The sequence below is a fragment of the Meriones unguiculatus genome (assembly GCF_030254825.1).
Source record: "Meriones unguiculatus strain TT.TT164.6M chromosome 13 unlocalized genomic scaffold, Bangor_MerUng_6.1 Chr13_unordered_Scaffold_34, whole genome shotgun sequence".
In the NCBI taxonomy this organism is placed as follows: Eukaryota; Metazoa; Chordata; class Mammalia; order Rodentia; family Muridae; genus Meriones; species Meriones unguiculatus.
This window is the reverse complement of record NW_026843646.1, coordinates 7,865,617-7,891,289: the sequence shown is the minus strand read 5'-3', so window position 1 is coordinate 7,891,289 and position 25,673 is coordinate 7,865,617. Positions and strand designations below refer to the sequence as shown.

Genomic DNA, 25,673 nt, shown 5'->3' with positions numbered 1-25,673 from the left:
TTTTTATTTATTCATTTTACATCCCTGTCGTAGACCCCTTCCTCCTCTCTTCCCAGGCCTACCCTCCCTGTTTCCCCTATCACCCCTCACCTGGCTCCTCAGAGAATGGGATCCGCCAACCCCAAGTCCACCCATGTCAGCATATCAAGTCACATCAGGACTGAGAGCATCCTCTTCCCCTGTGGCCTGGCGAGGTAGCCCTGAAAGGGGAAAGTGATAGAAAAGATAGCTTGTGGGTCAGGGTGCATTCTTATGTGTGTTGGTCCTGAAGTATTTACAAGGCATTGTTACCCTCCTGTCCTTCATCCCCTCTGGCACTTACACTCTAGACACAAGAGTACCTTGAGCCCTTAGGGGTGAGAGTTTGCTGGAGACATCTCATTTAGGGTGGAATGGTTCAAGGCCTCTCTCTCTCTGCAGGTCGACTGGACATGGGCCTTTTTATTTGTTCCCATCTGCTGCAGGAGGATGTCCAAATGATGTCCAAAGAAGGCACAGATCTGTGACTATGGCTGTTCTCCTTTAGAGTAACTGTAGCATTTAGATTTCTCTTATATTCCTGGCATGTGTAGACTCAGGCTCCTGGGTACCCAAGCAGTATTGGATCGAGGTTCCTTCTCATGGAGTGGGCCTCCTGAAACCCAACCAGATATTAGTTGGTCACTTCCATGATGTTTGTGCAACAAGTGCACCAGCAAAACTTGTAGGCATGTCACCATTGGAGAGCAAAGGCTGCATGGCTGGGTTGGTGTGTATGGACCTTTCTCTTCCAGTGGCACTCAGTGAATGTTCCAGTATCATGAACAGTAGTCCAAAGGGGGTGAAGGTTCTAGGTAGGTGCCAGCTGGGATTCTCTGTGTCCAATGGACGGAGGTGTTGTTCTCAGCAATAGAATCTTACCATCATGTTTGGGAGAGCAGAAGAGGGTGGACACAAGTTAGGTGGTTCCCAGGCCCTGTTTTGATCTAGCATAGAATCCTCCTGAGTTCCAACCCCACAGGATTCAAGGAGTAGGCTGGCTCTCAAGATACTCCTTGCTCTATTCTTATTAAATTGAAATTAATACATAGTATTAAATTAAGTACAGCATCTATGTAAAGCATTATTAAGTGACACATGCTTGCCACAAGAGGACACCACATCCCTTGACAGATGACCCTGTGGTCGGTGGGGATGGAACCAGGCACCTCGGGAAGAGTGAGGGATTCTCTGTTTCACAGAGCCCCCTGGCTGTTGGGATGACAGGCGTTAGACACTGGGTCCAGCGTTTGTTTCTTTATTTTTTAAAATCCATTCATTCATTCATTCATTCATTCATTCATTCATTCTACAGCATTATGCCTGTGCACTATAAAAGGGCACCAGATCTCATTATAGATGGTTTTGAGCCACCATGTGGTTGTTGGAAATTGAACTCAGGACCTTTGGAAGAGCAGCCAGCTCTGTTAACCTTTGAGCCATCTTTCCAGCCTCCGTTTTTTTTTTTTTTATCTTTAAAACAGATTTATTATCTGTGTGAGTGGTTTTTTGCCTTCCAGAGACCAGCTCTGCTTTGACTGGGAGAGTCAAAATTACTAAAAAAGGGGGGCAGGGACTCCAGCATCCCTTCTCCAGGGACCAGGGACCAGCCGGACTGTGTAAGATCAGGAGAAATCAAAGGGCACATTTTTCCTTCGCACAAATGAGACTTCCAGCATCCGGGCCTGTTTACTTCTGGAAGCAGATAGGCGGGGCGATGGCATCAGGAATCCCGAATCCCTGAAAGCTCTGGATCCTGAAGACAGCCAGTGGTGAAGGATGGGGACATTTACATGACACCAGGAACCAGGGGAAACTCTGTGTGCAATGTGGCAACTGGAAAGGGCTTTGCAGGATATTTCTGGGTCCCCTGTATGTTTTCAGGGTTGATTGTTTGGTGTTGAATAACTAACTGATTTTTGCTCTTTCCTGGAAAGAATTTTTTTTCTCACACTCTCAGCTTTTATTAGTTCCCTACAGATTTTTTTACATAGGATTAAAGACAACTGTTTCTTCCTGGACCACTTTTGCATGCCTATTGGCGTTTTTCATTTTTCACTTCATGTTTGTGCAGGTATATTGATAAGCCTTTTTTTCTTTTTTTTTATATTGGTTCAGCTTATGGGTGTAGCTTCTGGTATTATTAGGAGACACACTACCAGAACATACTCTGATCCTCTGCCTTATATAATTTTTCATCATCTGTTCTGCATGATATCTGAGCCTTAGATCTGGGAATTGTTTTGTAGATTTATCAGGTGTGAGTGTTCTCCAGAATTCTGCCTTGTGATTGGTTGTGTTTTTCAGTCATGATTGCTGTTGCAAAGAAAAGCTTCTTCTGACAGTGGTGAACTATACTTATCTGTGTGCATTATTAAAAATATTTAGGTTGTAACATGTAACATATTCATGCATGGACTTACATGTATTATAGGGATTTTATGTAGATAAATTCCCAGTATGATTGCTTAAAAACCTTTCACAAATATTTACTGTTATTTGTTCCGCTTCCTTCTTTCATATTTATCCACCTTGATAATTAGGGGACCTTCCCCACTTTATCCCAATCAGATCAATTGTATCTGCCATTTTATTGCTTGCCCAACATTTTTTCTTGTTTCTACAGTTATTCCATGGTGATACATCTGAAACTTGGGATCTAGATGCCCCAGTGTAGAGAATGAGAGATATTTGTCTTCTGCATATGGGTTACCTAAATTATAATTTTTCTACTTACAACTAATTATGTGTATGATATTTATCATGTTAAACATATTTATGATTTTCCGTTTCCTACCTATTGTGAACACAATAGCAATGAAGGTGACTGAACAAGTATTTCTAGAGTGGGATGATGAGTCATTTTACATATGTCTAGAAAAGGAGAGCAGGGCCACGTAGTAGATTTATTTATTTTTTCCTTTTAGAAAATTCTCTACTCTGATTTTTGGAATGGCTCAACCTGTATGAAAAACACCCCTCCCCATTCCAGAGATTGATTTTCATCCCTGTTCTATAGAAGAATCTCAAATACCACCCAAAGCCCTGTTATACTCCTCAAAATAACAAAGAAAACAAGTATTTAGTTCATGTACTATTTATCTCAATTACTATCATGTAATTACATTTTGAATATATATTGTCCATAAATTAATAAGTAACATGCATAACTTAGTAAAATGTGTTTTCAGCAGCAGCTTCTAGTCTGAAATAGAATGTCTGTGATTGTGAGACAAAGTGAGGAGTTCTTATTTATGTTTAAATATACATTTCAGAAAAAGGTTACTTAAAAGTATATACATAATTTAATTTTAGTATACTAATGGGTTTTATTAGAAAAATAATACATTAAATTATCAATTTTTATTTGCTATTTTTTTGTTTTTAATACATCTCAAAGAGTTTTTATCAGGTCTTAAGAGAATAATGTAGCACTTTGGGAAAAAGATGCATCCCAGAAGTCCTGCACTGGAGGCCAAAATGGAGAAGACTTCCACAGCCACCATGGCTTTTCCCTTGGTGCTCTGGTAGACAGGGATGAAGGTGACCCAGACACTGCAGAACACCAGCATGCTGAATGTCAGGAACTTGGCCTCATTGAATGTCTCAGGCAGATCTCTCACTAGGAAAGCCAGAGTGTAACTCCCTAGGGCCAGGGCCCCTAAGTAAGCCAGCACACAGTAGAAAGCAGTAGCTGAGCCCTTGTTGCATGAACTGATGACATGAGCATGTTCAGAGTGTTCATCTGTGTCAATATGGGGAGGAGAGGTTCCCAGCCAGACTCCAGAGAGAATTAGTTGGATCAGGACACAGATGGGGATGACAGCATTATAGATGCCTGAGACAAACAACCTTCTCATTGTTCTCCCTGGTTTCATGACTCTAAAGGCCAGAATTACAGTTATAGTTTTTGCCAAAACGGTAGAAATAGCCAAGGTGAACACAAGTGCAAATATTACTTGTTGCAGTATGCAGGAGACATTGTTTGGGTGTCCAATGAAGAAAAAGAAGCAGAGGAAGCAGAAGAGGATGGAGATGAGCAGGATGTAGCTGAGAGTCCTGTTATTACCTTTAACAATTGCTGATTCTCGATGTTTAAGGAAGATCCCCAAAACTGCAGTTGTGCTGACAGATAAGCACAGAGCTGTGCAGGCCAGAGCCATGCCCAGAGGATCTTCAAAGGAAAAGAATGTCACTGTCTTGGGCAGGCAATATTTTCTCTCAGGGTTTGGTTACTCTTGACTTGGGCAAGGGATGCAGACCTGCTGATCTGTGGGGAGGAAGTGAATCAACATTTCAGCTTTTACAATTATTTAGTCATTGCACATTTAATTCATGAGAGTGCTTTCCATTGACATGTGTAGCCTGGCATATTCTCCTTCCTGATTTGCCAAGGAAGGATCTCTTTATAATTCCCATTTGTACTGTTTATCTTGTTTAATGCACAATAAGCTTTCTGCTGAAGAATTTATCAATTTCTCCAGGGCAGTTAAATCTATATATTACTCATATTCAGATGAAGTAATATTGTCAAGCAATCCTTCGAATGCTTTTTTATATACTGTGAGTTTCTAAGTATGTTCACAAAGTATTTTGATCACATCCGTGTATAAAAATATACTTCCTTGGTTCTTCTTCAATGAGAAGAACCATTATGGGTTCTTCTCATTTTTCTTGTTACTCAGAGTTTCAGTGGATATTTGTTACCCCACTTCTATATAATTTTTCTAAGGTAATATGGGAGTAAGTTAGATCTGACCTCCATGGACTATGGAGGAATTCTGATTTGGCAGTAAATTATACAACACTTGCATCAACAAACAGCAGCTATCTGCTCAGATCAACCAGTACCTATCTCAGCTGTGGAAGTTGCAAATAAATTTCTATAGTCTTTGACATTCTTTGACTCAGGACAGGAATCATAATATTTCATTGTAATTCCAGAATAATCCTGGGAATTGTTCTAACTTTCACTCTTGTTCTTTCAGTAATATTCTGAAGACTAAGAAATGACCTACATGTCATATGATAGTACCATAAATCTATAAAATATTAAATCAGAAAGGGAGAATGACAAATGCCAAGGCTGTTTGATGTCCAAGGGAGGCTTCCTTTTTTCTGAAAAGAAAGTGAAGAGAGGCACATGCATTGGGAGGTGAGGTGTGAGGGAGGGACTCTGAGGAGAGGTGTGAGCAAATGCTTCAATAGTACATGAACAAATTAATAATATATTTAAAAAGAAATAATAATATTTTAATAGAATTCAATGAAATAGAATCCAAGAAAACAATACATGGAATTAACCAAAGGAATATCTGAATCTTTCTAAATATAAACAATATTAACAGACTCTTGAATCAAGTAAATCAAAGAAAGAAGTAAACAATTAACAGAGTCAAATTAACAATCAAATTAAAAGAATCAGAAAGAACAGAAAAAAACATTACTACAGAAACCAAAAAAATTCAGAATATTCTAAGGAAACATTTAGAAAGTACTATATTCCAGTAAGCTTAAAAATTTACATGAGATGGATAAGCTTTAGATTTCCCCAAGCAACAATAATTCAAACAGGAATTCAGAAATAATTCAACTACATAAATACATCCAGACCCATGAGGAAATTCAAAAGGTCACAAAAGCCTCCGACCAAAAAAGGAAGGAAGGATGAAAGATCAAGAAATGGAGAATATTCAATGGTGAGATACCCATGTGCACTGTATCTGAGAGCCAGAGGTTCAGAGACTCTGAGACCAGTGAGTGGACAGGAGGCTAGAGCCAAAGCATCAACTTAGGTGCTTCTGGTTCTGGATGGGACATCTAGGTATTGGAACTGATCTGATCCAGGTCCCCACTGGTCATCTCCCAGGTCCAGAATCAAATGGACCTAATAGATGTCTACAGAACTTTTCACCCCAACACAAAAGAGTATATATCCTTCTTAGCACCCCATGTAAACTTCTCCAAAATTGACCATATAGTTGGGCACAAAGCAAGTCTCCATGGATACAAGAATACTAAAATAATTCCTTGTATCCATTTTCACCACCATATTCTAAAGCTGGATGTCAACAATGACAGAAATAGCAAAACACGTATACATACATGGAACCCGAGTAACGCTCTACTCAATGAGAAGTGTCATTGAAGAAATAAAGTAATAAAAGATTTCCTAGGATTAATGAAAATGAAGGTACAACATGCCCAAACTTATGGGACACAATGAAAGCAGTGCTTACAAGAAAGCTGATAGCACCCAGTGCCTTCATAAGGAAATTTGAGACATCTCATACAAACAATATAATGACACACCTGAAAGACCTAGAAAAAATACAGATACACTCAAGAGGAGTAGATGGCAGGAAATAATCAACCTCAGTGCTGAAATCAATATACTAAAACCAAAATTATTCAAAGAGCCAACAAAACCAAGGACTTTTTTTTTTAGAAAATCAGCAGAATAGATAAACCCTGAACCAAAGTAACAAAAAGCAGAAAGACGCTATTAAAATGAACAAAGTAGAAAATGAAAAAGGGCATATAAGGACAGACACCAAGGAAATAAAAAAGAATCTTTGAGTGGTACTTCAAAAGCCTATACTTTAGAAAAACTTTATATAGAATGGACAATTTACTATGTCCCCTAAGTAAATAGAAGTAATCATCAAAAGTACTCTTCCTAAAAATCCCTGAGCCAGATGGTTTCAGTGAAGAATTCTACAAGACCTTCAAGGAAGTGCTAACTAAACCCAGTATTCTTCAAACCATTTGACAAAATAGGAACAGAAGGAACATTACCAACCCCATTCTCTGAGACCACACTTACTTTGATACCTAAACTGCAGAAAGAGCCAACAAAGAAAGAGAACTTCAAACCAATTTTCTTTATGAACATTGATGCAAAAATACTCAATAAAATACTCGCAAACAGAATCCAAGAACACATTAAAGGTATTATCTACTACCACTAAGTAGGCTTCATTCCAGGCATATACTGATGGTTCAACCTATGGAAATCCACCTATAAAATGCATCATACAAGCACACTGAAAAAAAAAACAACACATGATCATCTCCTTAGATGTCTAAAAAGTATTTGACAAAATTCAACACCCGTTCATGTTTAAAGTCTTGGCGATATCAGGAAGACAAGGCACATATCTAAACAGAACTGAGACAGTATTCAGCAAGGCTACAGCCAACATCAAACTAAATGGACAGAAACTTGAACCAATCCCACTGAAATCAGGGACAAGTCAAGGATTCCCAATCTCTCCTTATCTCTTCAACCTAGTACTAGTAGTCATATAGCACACTGCAAGAAATTTTTCCTATGGTAGAATTAGATTGTAGAACATAAATTTTTAATTTTTAATCTTTCAACATTTTATTGTGTTTAATAAAAGATAAAAAGTTCTGTTTCTTATAAACTTGCGTAAGGGTTGGCTTTTTTATTATAATAAATAATAACAGATTATCATCATTATAATAATGCTTATTCCTTCTGACTTTTAATTTTTTTATAAAAATTTTCATTTTAAAAATAACAAATTTGCCTCATTATATCTCTTCTTGTTCTTCTTTCTAGAACTTCTCCTGGAATCACCTTATATTTATTGTCTCTCAAATCCATGGAATCTTTCTCATTAAACGTTGTATTTGTGTTTTTGTGTGTGTGTATTTGTATTCATAAATACTCCTTGCTCATTCCTTGTGTTATCATGTATGTGTTATCACATGATTGACCACAACCTTAAACAGGCAGCCATACTTTTATTTACAAAGATTGGATTTTTCTGCTATTATTGATACTTGAAATGTCAACTATAAGTGTTTTAAATGCAGTTCCATTTCTTGTGTATTGAGGAAACAATTACATATCTATTTTTTTTTTTCTGGAGTTACTTTCAGGCACCAATCATTATATTTGTTTATTACAGAAATATAATTCGATCTTGGACAACTGGATATCTCACATTCAATGTGGAGCCTATAACATGTATCACTGCAAGAGTTGAGATGGCCATGCACCCAAAGGAAGGATTTTTAAGTAGGTTGATTTTGACACAATAGCAAGAGAACTAACTGCCACTCAAACATCCACACATTGTGCGGGATCAGCAGTCACTAATGGATTCAGGGATGAGTGAAAGAGACATAGGGAAGAGCACTACATTATGACACCATGGTCACTTCTTAGCTTTCCTGTTCTACATTCCCAAGCAGTTTGAGGAAATATATTGTTTTTATACCTGTCTGGTTGGAAATGTGCTGCTCTGGACAAAATGAACAAAAAAAACAGCAGACGGGTCTTCCTTCTTGTAGAACTTTCCAGAATCCTGGACCACATCGCTGTGTACATACAGATTGAGGTGTCTGAAGGAAACACAGAAAAAGCTAGTCATAATATTGTACATTAATTTAAAATATTTTAGGTTAAATAACTTAAATGCACATATCCTCTGGAAATTCTATGTATTTATGAGGAACTCAGACATTTTTAATATGGAAGTGTAGAATGGAGATTTGAAAGTAGCACACTTCCCAATGCTAAATGTTCAACCTCCCATTGTGGTGACTGAACTGTGACTCACTTCTTCCTAGCCTTTGTGAAATCTGTACAACATTCACATATTCTCTCATGTGAAGCAGCAAGCCAGAACTCATTTTTCATATGACTTATGGAACAGTTGGATTGTCAGAGAGAATCCCAGTCACTCTTCCCTTATCTGTTTCTATCTTTACATTTCCAATCATGTAGTAATACCCATACACTCTGTTTCAGCTGCAAAAGGAAGTTCAGTTTTCTCATGAAAGATGGTTTGGCCATTGATGAATTATGATCTATTACTGTGACTTTTACCCTTAACTCCCAAAGCTAAGAATAGTTCTTTCTTTTTAACCATTAGTGGTGTTTTCACATAAGATTTTCACCAGTTTCACGTTAGTTAATCACATTAACTACTAAACTAACAAAACTTTAGTTTGTTATATGTTAAATTTGTGTAGGAAAGGAACAACTATTTCTTTCTATCCTTAGACCTCTTTTCTGCCTTGGTTTGGATTCAATTTCTATCTCATAAATATTAATATATTAACAAGAATATACTTCTGGATAACTGTCTCAGCAGTTAAGAGTGCATGCTGCTCTTGCAGAGAAATATGAGTTCAGTTCCTGATACACATATCTGGTAGCTCATATACACTGGCTACAGAAATATGTTCTATCAAAATCCATAATTTGTTTTGTGTTCATGCTAGTTCACAACTTTGTAAATCTATTGATATACTTGAGTATGAGTTGTACAAAAGTAAGGATGCTTGAACATGAGCATGCATGTATAATAAAAATATGTGAATGTATACATATGTGTGTATGCATGTGTGTGTACACAGAGAAACACACATACACACCTATATAACCACGAAAACTCATTTATTTTGCAGCATGAATGAACACATCACATTGAAATGCAATTCATCTAATTCTATCAACAGGAACATGTGTTTCTTTATATGTATATTTTATGTATATATATATATATAATTCTGAAATACAGAACGTTATTTCTGAATTAATAAAATAGGACTGAAGAGATGATTTAGTGTTTAACATGTTTGCCACATGAACATGAGAATGTGAATTTGATCATACTGAGGGATGGAAAGAAAAGTTGGGTGTAGATAATGTTGTTGTAATACAAATTTTGTGATCATGAAGACAGTTAGAAAATCAAAGAAATGATGTCTGCTGAATATATCACAATCATATAGCAAAGGTTTCAGAGCCATATCCTGTTTAAAAATAAAAGGCAGAGCAACTGAGGAAGATAACCAGTGTTGAGGGTGGCCCTAACAGGTACATGTGCTTCTATGCATGAACACTCACATGAAAGCTCACAATCACAATGGAACTAAGAACAGCATATAACAATCATTTTAAATTTTCAAAGAGACAGCATGCAATCAGGGAGAAAAGGCACATATCTAAACACAATAAAGGCAATATACAGCAGGCCAATAGCCAACTTCAAGTTAAATGGACAGAAATTTCAAGCATTCCCACTAAAAAAAAACAGGGACAAATAAAGGCTGCCAATCACACCATAACCCCTCAATATAGTTTTCTAATTTCTAGTTAGAGTAATAGAACAAGTAAAGGAGAGAAAGGTTTACAAATTGAAAGAGAAGAAGTCAAAGTATCACTATTTGCAGATGATATGATACTATACCCCAGTGACCTCCCAAGATTTTACCAGAGAACTCCTAAAAGCGCAAGACAATTTCGGAGATTTATTTGTATACCAAATTAACTCAAAAACATCAGTAGCCCTCCCGTATAGGGGTGATAAATAATTAGGGAAACAATACACTCCCCAATAGCTAAAAATACTATAAAAGAACTTGGTGTAACTCCAAGTAATTGAAAGCCCTGTATGAAAAGAACTTCAAGTCTTTGAAAAAAGAAACTGCAGATTTTAGAAGATCAACAGTTTTCCCATGATCGTGGATCAGTAGGATTAAAATACTAAAAATGTAAATCCTGTCAAAAGCCAATGTATTCAATACATTTCCCATTAATTTCCAACACAATTTTTTACAGACCTGGAAAGAGCAACCATGAACTCCATATGGAAATATAAAAGACACAGGATAGCCAAGACAATTCTGTACAATAAAAAAACTTCAGGCAGTATCAACATCCATGAGTTCAACCTATACTTCTGGGAAATAGTAATAAAAATTACATGGCATTGGCACAGAAACAGACAGGTTTGTCTATAGAACCAAACTGAAGTTCTAACTGGATGTCTCCATGTAGAGAATGCAAATAGAGTCATATGTATCACACTGCATAAACTCAAGTCCAAGTGGATCAAAGACCTTGACATAAAACTAGAGACTCTAAATCTATTAGAAGACAGAGTGGGGAAAAGCCTGGAACTCATTAGAATAGCAGACAATAGACCCACAATAGCACAGGCTCTAAGATCAAAAGTTGACAAATGGCATCTCATGAAACTGAAAAAGCTTCTATAAATCAAAGGACACTGTCAATAGAACAGTATGACAGCCTACAGATTGGGAAAACATCTTCACCAACCCTCCATCACAGAAAGGGCTAATATCCAAAATGCACAAAAAAATAAAAAGAAATCAAACATTGACAAATCAAATAATCCAATTAAAACATGGGGTACAGAAGTAAACTGAGAATTCACAACAGGAATCTCAAATGGCTGAGTAGCAGCTAAAAATGCTCAATGTCCTTAGCCATCAGAGAACTGCAAATCAAAACGACTTTAAGATTCCATTTTCCTACATTCCAAATGACTAAGATTAAACACTCACTTGACAACACATGCTATCAAGGATGTGGAGAAAAGGGAACACTTCTCCATTGCTGATGGGAGTGGAAGCTAGTACATATTTTCTGGAAATCAAGCTGGCACTTTCTCAGAAAACTGGGAGTAGTCCTAACTCAAGACCCTGATATACTACTCCTGGGCATATACTTAAAAGATGATTGTTGGTATAACATTCTTTTGAAATGTATACAGACCTTACCCTTGTTCATTCAAATACTGACTTCTCCCCCCTCTCACTCATTGGTTTTAATACGGATATTGAATTATGACACTTATTATAAGCATCCTGTCTCAACTGTGTGTAAACAGGCCAAAATAAAGCAACTGGCCACAATGTTGAGAAATGGGAGGAGCCAGAGGACAGGAAAGAGGGGAGGAGGCAGAGGACAGAAAATGAGTGGGAGGAGAAAGGGTGAGAAGAATGCTAGGAGAGGGACCTGGAGGATAGATCTTTGAACAATGTGGAGAGATGGACTGGACCTAACATATCACTAAAAGCAAGTATAATGGGTGAAATCTAAATGTTAGGAAACTATGAGGACTTCGAGGTTTAGGAGGGAGTAACTATTGCCCAATATTGTGTTCTTGGTTAATTAAATAAACCCAGTCTCTGTGTGGTGATTTGGTTATACAGCTGTTTAGGATTAACTGTAAGCTTTACTAAAAGATAATTATTAGTAAATATTAATCATCACCTACAATAGATGATCCACCATACAAGAAGGACATTTGCTCAGCTATGTTCATAGTGGCTATATTTTTAATAATCAGAAACTGGAAACAATGTAGATGTCCCTTAACCAAAAACATGGGTAAAGAAATTGTGTTATATTTGCACAATGGAACAGTACTCAGCTGTTAAAAATAAAGAAATGAAATTTGCAAGCAAATGGTTGGAATGAGAAAAGATCATCCTGAGTGAGGTAACCCAGATGCAGAAATACACACATTATATATACTCACTTATAAGCAGATATTATAGACCTATAGTACAGGATAACCTTACTACAATCCACAGACCCAAAGAAGCTAATTAAGAAGGAGGGCCCAAGCGAGGGTGCCAGAATGACACTCAGAGGGGGAAATAGAATAGATATCAGAACTGGATGAAGGGGGGAACTGGACAGGAGAAAGAATTGGGAGAGAAACACTAGTGGGGTTCAGATGTGGGGGCAATGAGGATGGGAGGTTCTAGGGCTGGGAACAAAAAGGGAAACTAAGGAACTTACATCTTTGTTAAGATGGAGACCACGGACAGGATAGGCTCCTGGGAGGATATAGGTGTGTCTCTAGCTGAGACCCCCTAACAAGGAGAAAGACATGAAGCCTAAATTGCATCAACAAAACCATTGATCCAAAAATTACCCTTCCTGCATGAAGGGTGGGGGGGGTAGGGATGCAAAGAGTGAACAAAGATTGAGGAAAAGTCGAACTAGTAATTGGCACAAACTGAGACCCACTGCACTGTAGAGAGAATTACAAGACAGTTGTCTGGAAAGTTCCACCCAGCTGGGTGGAGATGCTGGGACTTGCATCCAAGCATGGCGCGGAGCTCCAGGGGTTTTGTGGAACTGTAGGAAGGCCCTGGAGTGGTAGGAATCCTAAAAGAATTCTAACAGAGATTACTAACACAGAAACATGGGGGCTAACAGAGACCGAGAAATCAACTAAGGAGCACACATGGTCTGGTCCTAAGCCCTCTGTCCATATGTGGTCAATAAGTAGTTTGCTCTTCACATGGGTCACCCAGCGAGTGTAGATGGGAGGGCCTGTTTCTAACATTGTCTCTATTGACTGCTTTTGGAGCACTTCCCCCTGGCAGGGCTGCCTTGCCTGGCCTCAGTGGATGATGATATGCTCAGTCCTGATGTGACTTGATGCGCTAGAGAGAGTTGCTATGGTGGAAGGGGAGATGCCCTTTTCTGGGGGAAAGGGAGAAAGAAAAAGGAAAAGGGGTAAGGGGAAGCTGGGAGGTGAGGAGGGAGGGACCATCTGGGGATGCAAAGAAAGTAAACTGAAATTAAAAAAACAATTATTTTAAAATTTCAAAGAGAGATCACACAATTTTAATAAATCTTTACAAATATTTCTCTACATATTAAATATCGAGAAATTCCAGACCTGATTGAAGTTGCTTGGCCATTTAATCAGAACTTCATTGATGAAAAAGCCATGATCTTGTGGACTCTTGAAGAAAATTTCTCCCACTTTAACTAATAATGAAGTATGCTTAGCATGTTCTACAAAATTTTGTATATCATACGTTTCCATAGTATTCTTGTTCTCCTCAAGCTTATTTCATCTCCAGCAGCATTTGTCACTTTAATTTTCCTCAGAAATGGATGCAGCTGAAGAGAAACATCATTTGATATGAGTGGCCCATAGAAATTACTGGTTGATGTTCTTTAAGAGAAACCCATTCTCTTTCTAACATGGTTTTATTTTTGAAGAGGCTTAGATTGTTTAGGTGTCTCCCCACTTTTTTATTGAGATGAACAGTCCTCCCCAAGTAATGCAAGAGTTACTGAACACAAGTAGAAATGTTGTCTAAGGTATGGAACATGTGCAGCATGTTCTTAGAGGGAACAAGGCCTTGTGTCTTTTTCTAGTATGAGCAAAATATTTCTAACTAGAAAATGTAAATTTTTGTAGAGAAAATTCTGACTAAAATTTAAACAACATTATTTTAGTGGGTTCATATGTATTAAGATATGTCCATTTTTATGCCACACATGAATATGAGAGTATTTCAATTAGGGAAATAGGTATGCATATATTTAAAGAGAGTACCTTGATGTGATAACATTAGTAGGAATTTATGCAAAGCTCCACATTCATTTAAAAATGTATATTAAATAAGTATAAAATTTATGTCAGTTATAACTCAGGAAACTGTAAAGGGACCCACTGCCTAATTTCATTTCTCTTTGGTTTGTTTTCTGTAACAACAGTTGACTTTCAGTTTTGATATGAACACCATGCGGGACAATATGCACTACAAATGTGCCTGGTGCCTCTGAAGGCCAGAAGAAGCTGCTGGATCCTCCAGGAGTTACATACAGTTGTAAGCTTTTATATAGATACCAGGAACTGAGCATGGGTCTTCTCAAGAGCAAGAAGTACTTCTAAACAGAGCCATCTCAACCCCCTAGATTTGTGTTATTTTTGTTTTTGTTTATTGCCTTCAACTATGTATATATGTACACAAAGTGTATGCCTGCTGCCACAGAGAGCAAAAGAGTGTGCCAGATTCCTTGGAGCTGACGTTAAAGACAGTTGTGAGCCACCATATGTGTGCTAACAACTAAACTCATGTACCCTGTATGAGCAGCACATGGTTATATCTGCTGAGTCATCCCTTGACCATGATTTAATTACATATCTATCAAATAAAATGGGTTAGCACTTCGACTTTTGATATTCAGTGTTGTGTTACCTAATTAAACTCATGTTATAAAGAACTGTTGCGTAGGTACTCTGTTATCTATAGAAGGTATATACAAACTTACCTCAAGACCACATCTGTGGAAAGCCATATTCACAAACTGTGTCAATGTCTATGTGAAATATTATTGTTTTGTATCATGCTCAATATTACATAGTACACTACACATTCAGAATTTATTTTTTATTTATCTATCTTTGATAGAATTTAAAGTTAAATTGACTTGTTCAACAGTCTTATTGATGATACCCGATTTGAAGGTGATCATCGAGGCTCATATGTGTTGATGAGTCCTGTTTTTATCTTGTTGGTGTAAAACTCAAACAAAGCCATTTGTCACTAATGCATGAAGATATAGCCTTGGCTTATGAATATTGTTTGAGCTCTAACATTTAAGAATGGAAGCATAGTTTTGGTTTTATCTTCATTTACAAAATTAAGAATAAATAATTTGTATAAGCAATTAATTTTCTGTTACTTATGACTCTAGGACAGATGATTTATTTTCCATAAAAGGATCTCCCCATGGTTTTGTGTCCTTAAAAATATAGATTGCATTTTATTTAATGTAGCACCTTTGGGTATGGTCACTTTGTCTATATCTTATGACAGTTGACATATTCCATTAAAGCCCATAAAATTTGATTATTGAACTTGCTATATTTTTATATTAATTACATCGATATCTTACAGAATTTCTTCTCGCAAAAGGAAAATATATGATGAAAGACATTCAAATGTACTGTCTTCAAATCAGTGCTTTTAGTTCTAAAATCATGTAAGATAATTATAGACATATATACATACACTGGTACAGAACCCTTTTCCATTTTAGTGTATTTTTTAAGTATAAGATGAAAACATTTGAATGGCTTGAACACAGTAAATTACTTACTAATAATATGAGAACCTGAGCTTCACTTGCTTCTGAGTGAGACTTACTTGCCATGGTAGAAGCCAGTCCGTGTTTCTACCTTCTTTAGATTCCATTTCAATTTTGTTCAATAGCATTTTATGGAGGGCGTGGGCCACTGCATACACTGCATTCCATATGGAATAGCTGTGCTGAGAAATGTTCATCACATCAACTTTTTCATGATTAATCTTTAGGGAAATATTTGCTGGGCAGGGTTTAAGATTTTTACATGGTAAAGCAGGTGAACAAACAAAATGATCAATCCAGAATCTATGGAAGTAAAAATCTCTTGGGTACTGGGAGGGTGTAAGATCCTCAAGAAAGTGCTGGAATCCAGGGATAGTTTTCTTCTTTGAAAAGGAGATGCTTCCACTGAAAAAGTTTAGCAAAGAATTCTCATTTGCTATAGAATCTAAATATATGAAGTGTTGCTTTGCCATGATCCACACCTTCCCTCCAGCTATAAATATTTGGTTATCAAGGCAGAATAACATCAAGTCATCTATATCACCACATAATACATTTACTTGTGTATGTTGGCTCAAGTCCATCAAAACAGCAACATTTTTTAACCCCGCTTTCCAAAAAGCAGGGAATTTTTTTGTAAAAGCCACACAGATATCTTCTGATACCATCTCTGCTTTCAGGTGAGAGAGGAACTCTTTTCCTTTCCGATCATCAAGCACAAAAAGCCCCACCCAATTCCAGCCAAAGTATAGCAATAAAGAGATCACTCCGTTGGCTAGACCTCTGTCTTTAAGAGACATCTGGTAAAGGGATGGGAATGTAACTTGGTCACTTCGCTCGGTATCAAAAGGTCCATATGTGACTGAAAAAGCAAAGAAAAAAAAAGGTGGGGATTCTGACTTTAGAGGTATTTAGGGTCATAACCCTAAGAGAGGAAATGGGTTTATTCTTCACATATGAATTGTTTAACTGAGTGATAACAATCAGAGTTACACTGTGGGTTTTGTGATCTTGATTATTTCTGACATCTACATTCACCCAATGGTTTCTCTGTTTGCAGTAAAGCCTTCTGATGGATGCTTTGCTTCAGCATAGGCTGGCAATACTCAGTAGTGGGAATATACCTAAGTTGGTATTATCTATCAATTTTCATCTGAGATCTACTATCCTGAATGAGTTCATAAAAGTTTCTTGGAGTTTTTCACTGGTGATAGTCTTGAGGATTGTTCCAAATTTAGTTACATGTCCTGTATTTTTTATTTTCTATGCCAGATATTGACCACTCTATTAATTATGAGATTTTTATAAGCTAGATTGGGTAGTTAGGTATCTGTGTTTTAGAGTTTGACTTGTGAGCACTTACAGCCTGAATATCCACAGTATACCTTGCCAGCATTTGGAGATAGAATCATGAATATTACTAAGTGATCTGCTTTGAAATTCTCAGAATGTACTGCTCATTCTTTTCACCACACTCTTTCCACTGTTAATCATTGTGTTATCAAGGTAATTCATTCACTGCTTTTTGAAATCTGCTTACACTGAACATAAACCACTTGTTTGTTTTCTTTTTGGTCAGATTTCCTATCTGATTGTGAACAAAAGGACTTTTCTAACTTACTTGTGGGACTTTGTAGAGTTCCAAAAGTGTTTCAATAGCAGCAGAAAATTCTGGCCTGCTTCCTGAAATGATTCCTAGAGTTTTGTGTTGCACTTTGCATCTGTAGTTAGGGATAAAATCACTCTTTCCAGACAACAACATCAGAGGGCCCTTCAAGGTTCTTTTGTTAGAATTAAAGGCATTGTAGACATGGAAACCCACGGTCACATTGGGAAGCAGTTGTGAGTCCTTATTGATCTCCTCAATGCCAAAGTATAAGGTCAGCAAAATTTGATAGTTTTTCCATCTCGAGCTAAACTCATAGAGTTAGAGTGAAGAGTATAGTCAGTACATTTTTCTCAGAGACTTTTTTAAAGACTTTTTTTTTTCAAATTCAGGAACTTAGAGTTCTTAGGACTTCACTTTCCTGTGACATGGAAAGCTGTTGTGAATAAGCCCCTGGCAACTGAGTTACCTCATGGAATGCCTCCTAAATGCTCAGAAATTAAACTGCATCTAGTAATTGTTTTCTTGAGGTACACTGTGTGGATAACATGTCTCTTATCTGTGTCCTATGACTGCTGAATGCATAAGTGCTTATGCTGTTTCTGTTCATGGAAGCACTGTGTCATGGGAGAGTCAATAAGGTGTCCACTAGGTGTATGGATAAGAGCTTCATGTCTTTTTATTTTGTAATAATTCCATTTCATACTCACTGGAAAAATTGTAACAAGTGTGTTTGTATGTACTCCCTGTGTTAAAGTGTCTCTTTGAGGGATAGAAAGATCTTTAGGCCTCTAGGAACACTGACCACTTTAAAATAAAAGCTAGCATTAGTTCTCAGTGCCCACAGTGTGGCCTTGGTACCATGTGTAGCTATAGGTCATAAGATCGTTTCTGGCATCTTTGGGCACCAGGCACATCTGTGGCATTCACACATATACAAGAATGTAAACACTTAAATACATGAAATAAAAATAAATAAACATGTGTAAAATACTGTTCCGTGGGCATGAGATATTATGACTACTTGCTGCTCTTGTGGAGGACCCTGATTCGTATCACAGTAGCCAGGTTTAGATTCCAATAATATGTTACACCAGTTCTAGGGGATCCATGTCCTCCACTGGCCTCTAAAGAAACCAGGAAGAGAAGTGGTGAACACACTCAAACATGTAGGCAAAACACTTGTAATCATAATGTAAATATTAATATATATTTACAAAAATGTAAAAGGTAGTAACTAAAGGAAAAGTGTTTCTATAAGTTTTCAGACTAAATCATTGAGTAGAGTTTCCTGGGTAAGGTAAGGCAGTGGGAAAAAAAGTAAGTTAAACTAGCATATAAAAGAGAGGAAAAGAGGATAGTAAGACATTTAAAAAAATAATGTTCACTATGAGAGGACATTGAACTTTGGTGCAGATATGTGGGCTGAATTGTGTCACTCATGGCTTTTGTGCTTGCAGATGTGTTGTCAGAAGTTTCTTTCAAAACCTGTGGTAGGTAAGAGTCTAGGTGACCTTAATAGAGGTAGATTAACATAAATAATGAGCCTGAAGTCCACTGGGTTGTACTGAAGGAACAATTCTGCCTTAAGACCAGCTATCACAGAAAATAAATGCTATTTGGCTGTACTGCATTATCTCTGAGGTCTATGGCTAGAAGCTATGTTAAGAGATGCTATTGATCAAAACCAGGCAATTAGCAACAACTTCCCCAGGGATTATTCCATACTAAATATTGAACTGTATGAATGTATGCATGTGTCAATGAGAACTCCTGGGAAGAGCTGTGCCTGAGAAGACTGACTATAAAAACTTCATTGATATGGAGAGATTGGAATATAGTAGTTCTAAGGGCTTACTATCATAGTGCAGGCTATCTTCAGCACCCTACATAGCCATTTTTTGGACACCTCTGAGGTTGAAATGATATATCTATATCTATATCTACCTTCTATAGCTAATGAATACAATCATTTTGGAATGTAGTACCCCAGCACATCACTGGCTTCTGCCAGTCTAAAAGACAAGAATGACATCACATAGCATCTCTGAGGTTGAAATGATATATCTATATCTATATCTACCTTCTATAGCTAATGAATAAAATCATTTTGGAATGTAGTACCCCAGCACACCACTGGCTTCTGCCAATCTATAAGACAAGAATGACATCACATAGCATCATTGCCCCATCTTGATGTAAGCTCCTCTCTGGTATTTCCAGTGATGCATTTGATTTATAGCTTTCTTTATACTGTTATTATGAAAACTGCTGAAGGTTCTTCCACATTGTAACATGGAATGTGTGATAACATAAACTATGTTCAGAGACTCTCAAATATATTCTACAATATATTCTCTCTTTTTCCATTTTAGCTGAGGGCTGATGTTTTTCCCATCCCATAAAAGCAATACTAAAGAATTAGCAATGGATTCAGTTGGCTATATCCTTATGCTTATTCATTTATATATGTGTGACAGGAACTCCACATGAAGGTCATCAGGGCCAATCAATACGTGCCCAAAGGGGCCTAAGGACCCTGAAGCACCCACCAAGGAAAAATGCATGGTCTGGACCTACACACAAGTAGCTGATGAGCTGATTAGGCTTCATGTGGCCCTAATTAGGGGAGGGGGAGATATCTCTGGCATGAATATCTTTTCTGTTTGTTGATCACTTTCCCCTGATGGAACTGCCTTAACAGACTACAGGGAAGATAGATGAACAAGTCATCATGAGACTACAGGAGATTGATTGTGTAGGTATGGGGTAGAATAGGGGAGGGGATTGCTAGAGGAGGGTGAGGTGCATGACCAAGTTGTAAATTGAATTAATTAATTAATAAAAAATATTCAAGTGAAAAATATGGAAATAAATTTGATGTTCTCCATCAAACCCCTCAGAGAGTTCTGCTGAGTATGGATTTAAGGAATTTAATGAAAAAGGCTTTTTCTGACAGACTTCAAGAGTCAGTAGCTATGCCTATCCACAAATAAGATAGGCAGAAATGACCTTTTCTTTGATCGTATTTCAACTCTGGTAATGTTGACAACTGAACTATGAATTGCCATATGTTTCACCAATTCATTCCTGCCCAACCTATGGACATTGTTGAGTTAAATGCCCTATTCTCCCTGACAAGTTAGGTTACTTTTTCCAAATTTCCGTCCACAGAAAAAATATTTCAGACCTCACTTGTATGGTGTTTGAAGGCTGCTAATATTCTGTGTGGCAGCTGAAGCCTTAATGTTGTCTTGGGTAACATCCAAACACTGTCAATCTCTGCTCCCTACAAAGTCTTTGAGATTGCTATGGAGGATCCCAGACTGAGTGTCCAGGTATCCCTTGAGTCTGTCATTTTGACTCACATAGAGACAATTGGATTATACTTCCTGCTCAAATTTACCCCTCTCAGATCTCTTGATATGTTGACAGCAAGTTGTCACTGTAGAAGTTTAGCAGAGGTAATTAAACCTTAGGTAGCTCCTCTGAACAATGCTGCAGCTTCATGGTTAGTCCATATCATACATAAAAGTCAGCCCTTGTTCTTTTCTACAGATACTAGGTTCCCTGATGAAGAAATCATTACCTTGCTAGCTTCACACTGAAAAATCCAATCTCCCAGTTTGAATGAAATTCAAACTGAAGCTACTAATACCTAACAGTTTACTTTTTACAGTTCTCTCACTGAAAAGAACTTGATTGTCAAACATTTATCCCAGTAAACAAACAAATCTGTCTCCTGGTAAATGCTTGGATGGGGAAACAAACACTTCAAAGTTGATGTAAATTTTGAATATCTAAGAAAGTGATTTAAGCTATGTAATTCCAAGTTGTAAATGTTTGAGCAAGCGGTTTAAAGTATGTGAAAATGAGAGTTGAAGATTTTAAAATTTCAGAGATTTAAAATATTAATAGGTGGCTTTCTGATATGCTATAAAAACTACGATATGAAAGTGCTGGCTTCTCTCTCATAGTTCCAGAATTATACTTTTTATTACCTTTTCATTCCTGCTGAAGACATGCTTTCAATTTTCATTGTGCTGAAATCTTATCTGTCATTACATTAAAGAGAAAGGAAATGTTTTCCTTTTTAAACCCCAGAAACAACCATTCTTCTTGGTGCTCAAGGGTTAGCTGTAAAACATGAATTTAACCCAGATGTTTACAGACAGTTGTTACCTGTCTTTCCTACAGTGAGAATTTCAGTGTAGATTACAGATTGTGGCCATGTTAATATATTTTAAACTTTTATATCTTTGGGTAAACTTTAAAAACTGTGATGTAAGCTTCAAGGAATTGAGATTTGATCCACCTATCACAAGTGAAACAGAATCTACATTAAGACTTCTTTCAATTAACAATTCAGTCTTTTCTACCTATTATCTATGTCTGAGGATGGGTTCCTTCCTTACTCTGGTATAGGGATTTCTTCTCTCTCTGGCTGCAGTGCGTTACTGAGCTATAGTTTCTCTATCTTGTGAAAGCATTCCTAAGAGTGTTTTATTTCCAAAATCAATCAGGCATCCTGACATGTTTTTTTTTCTATTCAAATATTCCATAATGCTACAACTACTAGGACCACAGGCTTGTATTTCTGTTTCCTACTCAAAGGTGAAATATGTACTGAGGTTTCAAAAAGACACTTCATAGCAAAGGACCATCCTCATTCCTAAATTGATGTTCAAATGAACACATGTACCAATCATAGCATCAACAGAAAAACAGGTAATATGAAAAAGCCTAATGATTCCTCCACAGTGTCATAAATAACCAACAACTGAACTCAGTTTCTCAGAGAGTTAAATTTGCAGAAAAATACTTCAGATAGCAAAAAGATTAAAAACAGAAAAGAAGACAGAATCAAACAATGAATTAAACTGGATATTGAGAGAAGAATCAACAGTGTACAAGAGAATTTGGAATAGCAATAGAAAAAAATAGCAATCCACAGGAAAGTCTCAGTACCATAAAAGACAAATCCTAAGACAAAATTGAGGGGGGGTAAAAGGACAGATATACATGTTGTAAATGAAAATCATAAACCTCCTATCAAAACACAAAGCACTGGGTTTCCAGCAGGTATGAATAACATGACTATCAGAAAACTTCATTACAATGTCAATGGTAAATAAATAAGGCATAAGTATGACCATAGTGTCTAAACTCTGAGCTAAATTAAAGATACTAAAACCAGAACATGTGGAAGGAAATTTTAAGATTTGTACTGAGGACATGGGTATATTCAAGTTCATTTTAGCAGAAACTCTCTAAGTCCCTGGAAAGAAACAGATATTCAGACATAAGACATTTAGATGGCTAAATAGAGGTGAGCAGAGTGGAAATGTATCTTGACATATTTAGAGTCAATGTGTTAAAAATATGTAAGTCTGACCATGGAATAACACTATGGAGCAGACACAAAAGTTGGTGGTTTCTTTCTCTAATTCCTTCCTGACTGGAAACATAGCAAAGCAGAGTGGAAATATTTACAGATGCATAAGGAAGCAGGAAAATGTGAAACTGTCTTTCACATTGCTCCATATCTATTTCATTATTCTCAATGGAATTACATGTGTTTAGCAGGTCATATATTATCTTGTAGCCAGAAAACCCATAGCAACAAGTACTCACAGAAAGGTGTCTCATAGTAGACTTGGTTCACACTCAAAAATGTGAACATTTTTGAGTATTTCAACTTGGATGTGAATGGGGATAAATGTACTGAGGATTATGTCTGCCTCCATGTCGGTGCTGGGCTCCCAGTATTGGTGACAATTAAGCTGAAACATCTCCATTGATGTATATACAGATTGCAGGAGGAGGATGAGACCAAGCAAAGGAAAGGACATGTCAGGATCTTCACTACACAGAGATAGTCCCCTGTATTGAGGCTGGTTGAAGGAGATTATTGGCTGTGATCATGGAACAGGTTCAGACCTCAACAGTGTCAGAGAAGACTTTGTATGCTACAGCTGCTTCCTACTCTTGCTTTAGGCTCTCAGTCTATGCATACCCAATGGTTCTAATGACAGGCCAGCACACACACTGCAGCAAAGTCCAGACAACTGTGGGTCACAGTGCTGAAATATTTCTGTCACTGTAGCCAGATTTGCTCTGAATTTTATGTCTTTCCATTGTTCTACTTCCCTCTCATCCATGTGCTCTGGGAATCCCATAGCTCCAGGGCTCTGCACCTGCTTCCTCCATGTGGGTGAAAAACATGTTTGGTTCTTTCTTTCTTCACCAACCTGGATGATTTCATCATAGTCCATAGTGACTTTAGTGAGCACCATAGTCTGACACAGAATTATAGGTCATCAAAAACATCTTGTTTGTTTGGGATTGCTATTGTGAAAGTAGTTAGAACATTTGATTTCCTCTAGTAAGGTGAGCTGAAGCAGATACTGACATGAATTTTGTTGCCTGCTCACTTTCCCCAGTCAAGGTGGCTTTACTAGGCCACAGAGGAAGGGGGTCCAGACTGTCCTGATGAAATCTTATAGGGTAAAGTCAGATAGTAGTGGAAGAGAGCCTTTCCTATTAGTGGACTAGGGGATGAACACAATGGTGGAAAAGATGAAGGGAGGGTGGGACAGGGAGTAGATGGGGAAGGGGACTAAAATTGGGATACAAAATAAATAAACTGTAATATATAATAATAATAATAATGAAAAAAATCATCAAAAAGAACAGGTGATTTGAAAACTGCCATAGCTGTTTTCCACAAAGCTCACTTAAAATATTCAGTTTTAAAATATTCAGTGCATTTTTTTAAGAAGAAGAACTTATGATATCAGTTTCCAGTGTCTGACACTCAGAAGCCCATTGTCCTTTTACCTATCTTGACTCATTTGCAGCTACAATAATAAATATGTAAAAAAGTAAGTTTTTTACAGCCAAGTACAGATGATCATTTTCTACCTCACTCTTTCATATTAATAAGATTCTCAAGCCTTAATCTCACAATTTGTGTTTTGCTGCTAGTACACTATTGTACCAGCCATTCCACAATTATATTTTTCAGTAAAACACAATGTGGGGTCAGAAATACCAAAATAATCCAAGAAGTTGCAAAAGTCCATCAAAGCAAGATCTTTATTTGAATAAGGAGGGAGAAACTGATTAGTCGGGGACAATAGCACAGATGTGGGCACTGACTGATTCTCTGAACATTTGTCATAGTATAAATATTTAAGCAGATGACAAAATGTTTCTGTGTTCAGGCTGCTGGTGATTATTCAGGCCCTCATAACAGATTCAAGAGCTGAACTATGACCTAAAGTGAAATTGTATACCATTTTTTATAGGATGGAACCACAAGTCAATGGAGAGCAGAGCAGGTCTTAGCATTTTCTAATCATACTTAGACGGGATTTTTGCCAAGAAAGTAAGCACTGGTGACTCAGGCTTATCCAGGACACCTGGGTTCAGGGTTCTCAACTCAGCTTTTGCAGTCACATCTCCTTCTGGAATTCTGGCCCCCAAATCAGAATGTTACAGGAACAAAAGAGGGAGAAATCTGCTCATAGTCAATTGAAGTCATGACAAGAAACACATTTATGACTTTTGTGCCTCAGTTTAGATGATCAGCAACTTTGCTCATTACATTCCTTCCTGATTAACAGACAAACATGAAACACCTAAAGAAGCAGGATAGGAGAAGGTTCCTGGGCCTGTGTATATGAACTCAGTTTTGAACCTGGCAGCAGAAGTGCTGAGATGTCTGGACTCAGGCAAATGTCTCCTAACAACAACAAAATGATACTTCATCTCTGTACTTTTTCGAATTTGCTGTAATACTGTTTATCATAAATAATATTGATATAATTTTATGGTATTATTATATATTATTGTTATTATAATATAATATAATGCAAATCAAATTTATATATCTAAATTATGGAAAATCCATTCATGAAAACACTGCCATGAGTTTTTTTTAATTTCACTTTCATTCATTTTAATTTAATTAATTTATTTATTACAATTTATTCACTTTGTATCCCTTCTGCAGCTCCCTCCCTCATGTACTCCCAGTTCTATTCACCCTCTCACTTCTCTCCCTATGCCCTTTTCCTAGTCCCCTGATAGGGCAGGACCTCCTTGCCTTCTAGCTTATCCTAGCTTATCAGGTCTCATCAAGGCTGGCTGTATCATCTTCCTCTGTGGCCTGGCACATCCCCCAGGGTTAGGTGAACAAAGAGCTGACCACTGAGTTCATGTCAGAGACAGCCTCTGATCTCCTTACTTGGGAATCCACTTGGAAACTGAGCAGCCTGTGGGCTTCCTTTGAACAAGGGGTTTAGGTCCTCTCCTTGCATGATCCTTTGTTGGAGTATGGGTCTCTGC

At 37.3% G+C, this 25,673-nt stretch overlaps 1 pseudogene; it reads right to left on the bottom strand.

Annotated features, from left to right (window-relative positions):
- Window positions 1-3,401: 3,401 nt before the first annotated feature.
- On the bottom strand, window positions 3,402-23,617 carry LOC132650914 (vomeronasal type-2 receptor 26-like; annotated as a pseudogene).
- Window positions 23,618-25,673: the final 2,056 nt, after the last annotated feature.